The sequence below is a fragment of the Xenopus tropicalis genome, chromosome 2, assembly GCF_000004195.4.
Source record: "Xenopus tropicalis strain Nigerian chromosome 2, UCB_Xtro_10.0, whole genome shotgun sequence".
Classification (NCBI taxonomy): domain Eukaryota; kingdom Metazoa; phylum Chordata; class Amphibia; order Anura; family Pipidae; genus Xenopus; species Xenopus tropicalis.
Genome location: NC_030678.2, coordinates 178,613,755 through 178,625,773, shown reverse-complemented (window position 1 = coordinate 178,625,773; position 12,019 = coordinate 178,613,755). Strand labels below are relative to the sequence as shown.

Genomic DNA, 12,019 nt, shown 5'->3' with positions numbered 1-12,019 from the left:
ATAAACTACAGTAACATTATATCTTCAGAATGTATCTTAAAATCATTTTACAGTTAGAAATAAGCACAGAGTTTCAGAGTCCAGGGAAAATGTCCAAAATAAATGGTTTTATTTACCGCGGTCTCTATCTCATAATGTGGGTTGATTTTATTTAATTTTCTACTTTCTTACTGTCACAATATTATGAAAAGACCCAATTTATTGTACAAGAAAATAATTTTAGGAACAGTTTAGCAATCAAGATAATAATAATTATGGGGAAAACTGACTTGATGGAACTTATTTTTATTAATAATAATAGTAACAATTAGGGCAAGGATAGCAATACATTATAGTGGGCATTTCCCGATGCTCTGAAGAGCTCTGAAGATTCCAAAAAATTCTGGAGAAGAATGGTAGGTGGTAAAACTGACAAGGTTAGCAATAATTCACTGTAAGTGTTTCCCAGTAAGGCCCCGGCGGGTGTTCTGCTCAGGGCGGAAGAGGATAATGTAGCACTTGGGAATGAAGATACAGCCCAGCAGCCCTGCACTGGAAGCCAGGATAGCGAAGATCTCCACAGCCACCATGTATTTGCCCTTGGTGCTCAGGTACGCTGGGATGAAGGACACCCAAACACTGCAGAACACCAGCATGCTGAAAGTGATCAGCTGGGCCTCATTGAAACTGGCTGGTAACTTCCTAACCAGGAAAGCAACAATGAAACTTAATCCCGACAGGAACCCCATGTAACCAATCACAGTGTAGAATGCAGTGACAGAGCCTTAATAACATTGTAATATCATCTTCCCAGTGTAAGTGTGAGTGTCATAGTCTGGGAATGGTGGGGAGGAGATCAGCCAGACCAGGCATATCCCAACCTGGAGCAGAGAGCAGAGAAGGACCAGGCATATCCCAACCTTGTTCCCACCCATTTCTTTATCTTGCTTCCCGGCTTTGTGGCATTAAAGGCAATGGCAACTGTGACAGTTTTAGCCAGGACACAAGAGACAGAAAGTGTAAAGTTGATCCCAAATGTAACTTGTCTGAGCAGGCAGGTCACTTTCTGAGGGCGCCCAATGAACAAGAAGCAGCAGAGGAAGGACAGTGTGAGGGAGAGGAGGAGGGAGTAGCTCAGGGTTTGGTTATTGGCCTTGACCACAGGAGTTATGTGATATTTGATGAAAATCAGCAGAACTGAAATGACAGTAAGAGAGGAGAGAGCCGAGACTGCAGCCAGAGACTGTCCCAAGGGATCCTCATATGAAAGGAATTCTGTTATTTTCTGGATGCAAATAGTTCTATTGTCATTGGGCCACTGATCTTCTGGGCATTGGATACACATTTCCATATCTGTGGGATATAGGAGAGGATTATTAAATGCTATGATGAGACCACAGGGAGTAAAGTACATATTCTTTTGACTTCTGGTAAAAACCAGTACAAATTGAATAAGATGTGATAATGGGGTAAACAATTACCACCACTTAAATTATCAGTATTATTCATCCACCAGGTCATCTATTCCATTGCCACATTTGCCATATGGGCCGCAGCCAGTCTCAGTGCTGTGAATGTTTGGGTCAGATGTAGAACAGCTGTAGCATCAACAATGAGCTACTGAACCTCTAGCACTAGCAAGGGGACTATGTGAGACAGCTAGGGACAGGAGGCATGTAGGGTCCTTGTACCAGATTGCACTATCCACCTTCCTAATAACTGAATCCCCAAAAACTACAACCTTCTTTTCCTTCCTAACATTCCTTCCCCCCCTGTACTAGAGAAGCTGCCCCAGGGGGCTCTGAGAGTCAGCCTGCTCCATCTCTGTTCACATGCATACCCACTGCCGAAGAAATTGAATCAGTGAGGAAACGGCTGAAACAAGACACCACCCTCAGCAGCAGAACAAAGCTGAACAAGTTTGTTCCTTACTGGACCTATGTCTCAATACCACTTACTTCAAGCACAAGGAAGTTTTCTATAGACAAAAACATGGCTGTGCCATGGGTTCGCCTGTGTCTCCAATTGTAGCGAACCTTTACATGGAAGAAGTGGAAAAGAAAGCCCTGGACACCTTCAAGGGAACAACTCCAAGTCATTGGTTCAGATATGTGGATGACACCTGGGTCAAAATTAAAGAACGCGAGGTTCCAGACTTTACCAAACACATAAACTCGGTGGACAAAAACATCACGTTCACAAGGGAAGATGTGAAAGACAGCAAACTGGCTTTTTTGGACTGTGCTATAGTTATCAAAGAGGGGAGGGACCTGGATATTGAAGTATACAGGAAACCCACCCACACAGACCAGTACTTGCTGTTTGATTCCCACCACCCTTTGGAACATAAACTGGGTGTAATTAGGACTCTACATCATCGGGCTGAAACGGTTGTATCCAATGCAGAGGCTAAGGAGTAAGAATATAAACATCTAAAAGGAGCTCTGAAAACGTGTGGGTACCCAGACTGGGCCTTCATCAAAACCAAATCAATGACCAACAGAAAGACCAGACCTACAAACAGAAGGGAGGAACACAGCAGGCGAAACAACATAGTCATCCCATATGTTGCTGGAACATCAGAAAAAACTTAGGAGAATTTTCAACAAACATCGCATTCCTGTGTTTTTCAAACCCAGCAACACCCTGAGACAAAAGCTGGTGCACCCTAAAGACCCAACACCCAAGCACATGAAAAGTAATGTGGTCTATGCTGTCCAGTGTAGTGAAGAGTGCTCTGACATATACATTGAGGAGACAAAACAACCTCTCTGTAAGAGAATGGCCCAACATAGGCGGGCAAACTCCTCAGGACAAGACTCAGCAGTCTATCTACACCTCAAAGAAAAAGGTCACTCTTTTGAGGACAGTAACGTGCATATTTTGGACCGAGAGGACAGATGGTTCGAAAGAGGCGTGAAAGAGGCCATTTATGCCAACCTGGAAAAACCATCCCTGAACAGAGGAGGGACACCGCTTGTCACCAACATACAATGGCGCGTTGACATCCTTACCCCGGCAGTTTCACAACAGTTCACACTTCCAGTCATGTACTTTGAAGGATTAACACCTTCATCAATGAGAATCTTGGTACCATTGTGATTGGATCGTACCTTCTTACACCTGTCAGTTTCAGCTAACACCTAACTGAACAAGTTCAATTGAACCATTGTGATTGGATGTCTGTGACTCTACTACCATCAAGAGTTTAAATACTGGGGAATTCCCTACCAGTCATTTGAACTGAAGAAGCCACTCGGATGAGTGGTGAAACGTTTTCAAGAAAAACTCAGAAAAGTCCAGTTGTTTTAGACTTAATTCTACTAGATTTTTTATTTATCATTTTTCAAGTATGGGGAGGGGGTACAGAAGGAAAGAAGGGAGTGGTAGGGAGGGGAACAAATGTTAATCTGTACATTATTTTACAGTTTCATTTTCAGGCAAGCTGACATCAAGTCATATCTACATTTTCCAGTAAGTATTCAGTTAACTATACCTTGTAAATCTTACTTCTAGAGTGCCCTATGTAGGTGGCTGTCTTTTAATATTGTGTTATAGTTACATAGTTACATAGTTACATAGTTACATAGGGTTGAAAAAAGACCAGTGTCCATCAAGTTCAACCCATCCAAGTAAACCCAGCACACAACCTATACTAACCAATCTATACACTCGCATACATAAACTATAAATACAACCACTAGTACTAACTGTAGATATTAGTATCACAATAGCCTTGGATATTCTGCTTGTTCAAGAACTCATCCAGGCCCCTCTTAAAGGCATTAACAGAATCTGCCATTACCCCATCACTAGGAAGGGCATTCCACAACCTCACTGCCCTCACCGTGAAAAACCACCTACGCTGCTTCAACTGGAAGCTCCGTTCCTCTAATCTAAAGGGGGGGCCTCTGGTGCGTTGATTGTTTTTATGGGAAAAAAGAACATCCCCCAACTGCCTATAATCCCCTCTAATGTACTTGTACAGAGTAATCATGTCCCCTCGCAAGCGCCTCTTTTCCAGAGAAAACAACCCCAACCTCGACAGTCTCACCTCATAGTTTAAATCTTCCATCCCCTTAACCAGTTTAGTTGCAGTCTCTGCACTTTCTCCAGCTCATTAATGTCCCTCTTAAGGACTGGAGCCCAAAACTGCACCGCATACTCACTGTTACTGCCCCCCATACTCACTGTTACTGCCCCCCCATACTCACTGTTACTGCCCCCCATACTCACTGTTACTGCCCCCCATACTCACTGTTACTGCCCCCCATACTCACTGTTACTGCCCCCCATACTCACTGTTACTGCCCCCCATACTCACTGTTACTGCCCCCATACTCACTGTTACTGCCCCCCATACTCAAGGTGAGGCCTTACCAGGGACCTATAAAGGGGCAAAATTATGTTCTCATCCCTTGAGTCAATGCCCTTTTTTATACAAGACAGCACTTTATTTGCTTTAGTAGCCACAGAATGACACTGTCTGGAACTAGACAACTTGTTATCAACAAAAACCCCTAGATCCTTCTCCATTAAGGATCCCCCCAACTCACTCCCATTCAGTAGATAGTTTGCGTTTATATTATTTCTACCAAAGGGCAGAACTTTGCACTTATCAACATTGAACCTCATTTCCCAGTTTGCTGCCCAGTTTCCCAGTCAAATCGCTCTGCAAAGCGGCACATCCTGCATGGAACTTATAGTTTGGCACAATTTTGTATCATCAGCAAAAATAGAAACAGTACTGTCTATGCCCCCCTCCAGGTCATTAATAAACAAGTTTAAAAGTAAAGGCCCAAGGACTGACCCCTGCGGTACCCACTAACCACACTGGTCCAATTAGAAAATGTTCCATTTACAACCACTCTTTGTACTCTATCCTTCAGCCAGTTCTCTATCCAATTACAAATATTATGTTCTAGGCCAATATTCCTCAATTTGATCATTAACCTTCTGTGAGGTACTGTATCAAACGCTTTAGCAAAGTCCAAGTAGATGACATCAACTGCCATTCCAGCATCGAGGTTCCTACTCACCTCCTCATAAAAGGCGACTAAATTAGTCTGGCAAGATCTGTTACGCATAAAACCATGCTGGCACAAACTAATAGTATTGTGAACTGCAATGTATTCAAGTACCCTATCCCTTATTACCCCTTCCAAAAGTTTTCCTACTACTGATGTCAGACTTACAGGCCTATAGTTTTCAGGCTGAGAACGGGATCCCTTTTTAAATAACGGCACCACATTAGCAATCCGCCAGTCTCTCGGCACCATGCCAGACCTCAATGAATCCTGAAAAATTAAGTGAAGAGGTTTGGCAATCACAGCGCTCAGCTCATTTAATACCCTGGGATGAATCCCATCCGGCCCTGGACCTTTGTTTCCCTTTACATGTTCTAGTCTCTTTTGAATTTTCTCCTGAGTGACCCATGCGCCAGTAGCTAAATTACTAGCACTGGGCATATTACAAGGGAAGCCTTCATTATCTGGCTCCTCAGATGTATAGACAGATGAAAAATAAGAGTTCAAAATTTCAGCTTTTTCCCTGTTCTCATCAACCAACGTACCCCCCCGTGATAATAAGGTTCCCACCCCTTCTTGCTTCATTTTTTTACTATTCACATAATTAAAAAATAATTTAGGATTCTTTTTACCCCTAGCTGCAATATCCCTTTCCATCTCTATTTTAGCTGCTTGATAGCTTTTTTGCTGCTTTATTTGCCCCCCTGTACCTGATGAAAGCCCCAGCTGCCCCAGCTAACTTGAATGCCCTAAAAGCACGTTTTTTCTTACCAACCTCGACAATAACACTTTTATTCAGCCATAAAGGTTTTGCTTTGCGACGCCTCTCCTTGCTTACAAGGGGGATATACTGTTGTGTATACCTACAAAGCAATGTTTTAAAGATGTTCCATTTTCCTTCTGTGTCTAACCCCATGAAAAGCCTTTCCCAGTTGACACATTGCAGAGATGCCCTTATACTGGCAAAGTCTGCACATCTAAAATTGAGCGTATTAGTTACTCCCTTATAGCGCTGTCTCTGCAGCATTATCTCAAAGGAGACCATGTTGTGATCACTGTTCCCCAAATGCCCCCCCCCCACACAAATGTTAGAAATGAGTTCATTATTATTAGAAATCACCAGGTCCAAAATAGAGTCATTCCGAGTAGGTTCTTGAACCACCTGAAATAAAAAGTTGTCATTTAGCATATTTACAAACCTACTAGCTGTTTCTGACTTAGCCCCCCCATTACTCCAGTCAATGTCCGGATAATTAAAGTCCCCCATAACAACAACTTGACCCAGTTTTGAAGCCTCCTCCATTTGCAACAATAGCTGGGCCTCATCCCCCTCATCTATACGGGGTGGTTTATAGCATACACCAATGATCATTTTCTTTGTGACCTTCAGCCCTACTGAAATTTCTACCCAAAGAGATTCAACGTTTTCATTGGTAATGTCTTTATTACATGGCTTTAAATCTGTGATCTTAGAAAATCTATCCAGGGGGTCCATATTTTCCTATAGTGGTGACTTTTATTATGTATCATGAAGGTTATTTCCTCCATTTGTCTAATATCCTCTGTGTTGGCTAGCCATTCTGTGAATAGTGGGGGATCTATAGATTTCCATTTTCTTGGAATGATCGATTTCGCGGATTGTAATAAATGTAGCGTAAGAGGGTCTGAGATGGTAGCGTTACTACATAGGCGGACATTAAGTAGGATTAATGCAGGGTCTCTTTGAGGATTTGTGCAAAGTGCTTATTACATTTGTCCCCTAGTTCATAAAATCTTTGCTTAGATCTCACATAGGATTTTCGTATCTTTTCGTTAAGTAGATTCCTCAGTTGGAGTCTTTTGCTCTCTAAAGTGACTAAGGTGTTTTGAGCCAAAGTCTCTTTATGTGCTTGCTCTAAAGAAGTTATTTTACTAATTAATGTACTTATAGTCTGATTTTTTTCTTTTTTCAGATTACTACTAATCGCTATCAGATGACCTCTCAGGATGCATTTCAAGGTTTCCCATAGTGTTGCCGGAGAAGAATCATCTGAGGAATTATTCTGGATTATTTGAGAGATTAAGGACTGGATTTCTTTTTTAGTAGAATCTATATGGAGTAAGGAATCGTTCAATCGCCAATTATATTCGTGTTTACTGGTCTGTGGGATCCTAAAGCCTATTTTGACCAGTGCGTGGTCTGATATGTGGGAATTACCTATGTCTGCTGAATTGAATAAGTGTAACCACCTTTGGGAAGTAAATATGTAATCTATTCTGGAATAAACTGTGAAAGTTTTGGAAAAGTGTGTGTAGTCTCTTTTTTGGGGGTTTATTGCCCTCCAGACATCTATCAGCTGAAGGTCAGCAAGGATTGTTTTTGCTTCTTTAAGGCCCTTGTAGGAAATATTACTCTTTTTTGAGGAGGAGTCAACTAATGGGTTCAATGTCATATTAAAGTCTCCCCCTAGTATTATTGATCCTTTGCTAAAGTTTTCCAGGATTCTCATAAATTGTCTTAGGTAGGAGATTTGCCCTGAGTTAGGAACATAAACATTTGCAATAGTACACATTTGGTCAACCAACTTTCCCTTAATAAGAAGATATCGCCCTTCATTGTCAGATAATGAATCTATGTATTTAAAGGGAAGGTCCTTGTGAATTAAGGTAAGTACTCCAGTAGCTTTTTTAGTGGGGTTGTTACTCATATAGACCTGTAGGTATGACTTGAGTACTATATTTGGAGTATGTTTTTGCTTGAAATGAGTTTCCTGGAGCATAACTATCATTGCTTTGCTTTTTATACATTCCCGCATAATTTGAGCTCATTTTACAGGCTCATTAATTCCGTTGACATTATATGAAAGAACATAGCAGTTCATATTGGATTGATCAGCCATTCTATCAGGGTGATGGTACCCGCTGATTCCAGTTGTTATACCAGTTTTTATAACACTTGATGGCAGATTGCATGGGAGGGGGGGGGAGGTAAACAGGAGAAAGAACGCATAAGAACTGTTTGAACATCTAAATGTCAGGGGTTTAGTACTGACAGGTTGCTGCAGTAGGCTTACAGGGATAAAGTCCCTTTGCTTAGTTGGTATAGCAGCAGCTTCGGTGTCCTGCACCGTTATTGTGGGTAGGCGTGGTTGGTTGGAGGTGTGTGGAGGCATTTCCATTACCTAGGTGACTGCGTTCTGCCCAGCCATTATAAATGTTAAATTAATGGGGGAGACCATGGGTTAGTACTTAGGTATTAGTATATTTCTTCTAACCTTTATCTTTTGTAACATGAAGAAAGATTAGGAATTGCCTTTCACCCTTTTTTTTTTATGTATGAGTTGAGGGGTTTAAGCGGGGAATAAACAGATAAGTAACATAACTTTGTAAGAATAATAATATATATCAAAACATAGAAAGAAACATATCAAAACATGTCATACCATTTTGTACCTCATGTGGGTATTGAGGCAATGAACTCGGTAGAAAAGAGAGTGAGAAAAAAAAGAGTTCCAGTTAATCTGGAGTTAAGTGGGCTTTTAGGCTCATTACCTTATGACATAATAGTCTTATGAGGATTCCAGGATCATGGAGTATTTGGCTGGTGAGTATGTTGGTCTCTGTATTCTCATATATATATGTATGTAGTAATGTTCTTTTACTTGAATAAGGTATCCAGAAAGTCCATGTCCTGTTATCAGACTACTTTCAGTTAAACGAAAGTCTTGTCTCTGTCTCTGGGGGTCCTAGGAGCCCGTGGTGTTCTCTTTGGAATCGGGGCTGCTGTCCAATCGTTTTGTAGATCAAATGATAAATCCTGGACCTTTCCTGGATCTGGTGCCCATCCGGGGAGTTCCAATGCCGGCAAATGGAGCTTGTTTAGGAAGTTATCCGTGTCGTTTGGGAGACGGATCACTGCGGTGGTACCATCTTTGGTTGCGGTAAGTGAGAAGGGGTAGCCCCATCTATAGGGAATATTTTTCTCTCTAAGGAGATCTGTGAGTGGTCTGAGCATTTTCCTTTTTGCCAGAGTAGTCCTCAATAGGTCCTGAAAAAGTTTTATGGTGCAGTCCTCATATGTAAGGTTGTCAGTTTCTTTAGATTTAAACAGAATTTCTTCTTTTAGTAAGAAGCTATGCAGGCAGCATAAAATGTCCCGTGGAGCATTTAAAGGAGCAGCTTTTGGTTTCTGAACTCAATGTGCTGTCTCTATTATTATTTCAGTAGAGGGGTCTCTATTTAGTATTTTATTGAACAATTGTTTAAGTACATTTCGGATTTCCTCATTAGGTATCCTTTCTGGTACCCCACATATTCTGATATTACTTCTCCTGCTCCTATTTTCCTGATCCTCCAATTGTCTTTGGAGATCAAATATTATGCTGTCTTGCTGCTGTACATGTATATAGATAGATTTTTGATTGTTTATACACTTACTCGTGTTGTTTTCTAGGTCATCAGTGCGGGCTGCCAGTGTGTGGAGGTCCTTTTTTATATCTTGAATTTCCTCCTTAATTGTGTCTGTGACCTCTCTCAGCATATCTCTGATGTCTGCCTTTGAGGGAAGATTGGTGTAACACTGGTTTGGCTTAATAGGGGTATTATTACCAGGCTAGTTTGGACTTAGAGCATGTGTTACATGCAACCCCCTTTCCCAGGATGGGCCTCCGCTATATGGGAGCTATGTCAGGGGCTAGATGGTGTTGTTGAACTACAACTCACACTGGTGTTGTGCAATAGATTAAAGGAATAGGACCCCAGGAGCTCTTGCAGAATAACTGGATAGTACTTTATTGTCCAAGACAAGGGTATTCAGGGTATTTCAATATACTCACTCAGATGTTACACAGATCAGCATGCAGTTATACAATTGATATAAAGATGGATTAATAGCAGAAATATGATGCTCCCCTGTGTATCCCTTCTCATCAAGAGGATTGGGCAGGTAGAACAACAACAGTGTGGTAGGTAGGAAAGCTCACCGGCATAGTCCCATGCTCTTTTGGAGGTTAGGGCAAGGCATATTTGCTAACCTATTTCCCTAGCACTTCTGTGTCCCTAAGCTAAGGCCAGTAATGCCTGTTAGGAAGACTACTCCTTTGCTATTATCCTTGATGGAGCAAATGGCTGCTCTTTCTATATAATTCTGTCTGAACTCACCACTCCTAGAGGGGCTATTACATATGTTGCTATGCTGTCTTTTCCTCATTCACGGGGCCCTGTCCCCGACTTAAATTTGGATGGAATTGGCTTTACTGGGCCGGATCTGTACACAGGCTCAGTTGGGGCTCTGCCTAGGGCACAGCATGCAGCCAAAAGAGGAAGTCACACCCTCCTGCCAGACACTATATCAGCCTGCAGGGGGCGTGTACTACCAGGCTAAACCTATAAGGGATAGCTATACACTGTAAACTAAGTACAGGGGCTTCTGCCCAATAACAGTAAAGATATCAAAAGTAGGGATATGAAGCCATAGGGCACTTAACCCTATGGGTCCCTACATTGGATATATACGTTTGTAGGTCGGGTCCTTCTTCAGTTTCGCTCTCCTGTTCAGAGAGCTCTCTGTTTGATTCGGCTTCCTCCTCTCTTGCTTCACTGACGGCCGCCATCTTGGATTCGTAGCGATCCATTTTTCTCTTTAGAAATAGCGGTGCTATGCCACTTTGGGAGGCTAGTTGTTTTTTGCTGGGTGTCCTCTCCCTCTCTGCTTTGTTTTTGGAGGGTTTCCCCAAGTTTCTTTTTGCTCATTTAGGCTGTAAGAGCAGATCAGTCACGGAGCTCTCTGACTATGCAGCCATGCAGCTCCAAGGCAAGCCACACCCCCTTCTTCTTGTGCCCTTCTTAATGTCCGTTCCTTGACTAACAAGGCTACACTAATCCCTGATCTGTTCTGCTCTAAATCATTTCATCCCCTCGCACTAACACAAACCTGGCTCTTACAGGATGACACCGGCACTGAAGCAGCGCTCTCTCATGGGGGTCTGTCTTTCTCCCACACCCCCCGGGCCACTGGACGCGGTGGGGGAGTTGGAATTCTCCTCTCCTCCCGCTGTCGGTTTGCACCTATTCCTATTCCCCCGGCTTTTCTGTTTAACTCATTTGAGGTGCATGCCATTCAGATCTTCCATCCTCTCTCTGTACGGGGGGGTCGTTTACAGTACCCATCAGCCTCCCCCCCTGCTCCCTTCCTCTCTGATTTTGAAACCTGGCTCTCCTTTTTCCTCTCTACTGACGGCCCTGCAATCAGCCTTGGGGACTTCAACTCCCACATTGATGATCCCTCGCAACCCTGGCCCTCACGTCTTCTCCGCCTAACCTCCTCCTTTGAACTCCAGCAGTGGGACAAACGCTCCGACTCATAAGGGGCCACTTTCTTAGTCTTTACTAAAAATCTGTCCCTTTCTGATTTTAACAGTGTCCCCTTTCCCTTCTCTGACCATCACCTGGTTACATTTTCTGTCTCTCACTCTCCCTCCCAACCTGCTCCTCCCCCCACTGTATTAATTAGAAACACACGCGATGTAGATCTCCCGGCCTTAGCTCTCTCTTCAAGGTCCAGTCTCTCCTCCTTTGATGAGATGTCTGACCCTGATAGCCTGGTTAATAAGTACAACAGTATACTTGCCTCCACCATTGACCTATTTGCACCCCACCAGCCTAAGCGTACTCGGGTGCAAAACCCACGCCCGTGGCTGAATGTGCGCCCCAAATTCCTACGCTCCTGTGCGAGGTCTGCGGAACGTAAGTGGGGAAATCCCGTACGAAAGCAGACTTTATACATTATAAATTCCTATTGGCTGCCTCAACTCTGCCGTGTTGAAGGCTAAACAGGAATACTATAACACCCTTATAAATAACAATAAATCCAACCCGCGACGCCTGTTTTCCATATTTAATACCCTTCTGCATCCCTCGCAGACCCCATTACCTCACCCTATGCACTCTCCCCAGGACTTTGCTGATTTCTTCCTGAACAAAGTGGAGTCCATCCGCAATCAGATTCCCCCCTCTACTAATACAAACCAGCTCCT

General features: G+C 42.9%; 1 pseudogene; it reads right to left on the bottom strand.

Annotated features, from left to right (window-relative positions):
* Positions 1-397: 397 nt before the first annotated feature.
* LOC116408627 lies at positions 398-10,618 on the bottom strand (annotated as a pseudogene).
* Between the last annotated feature and the right edge of the window lie 1,401 nt (positions 10,619-12,019).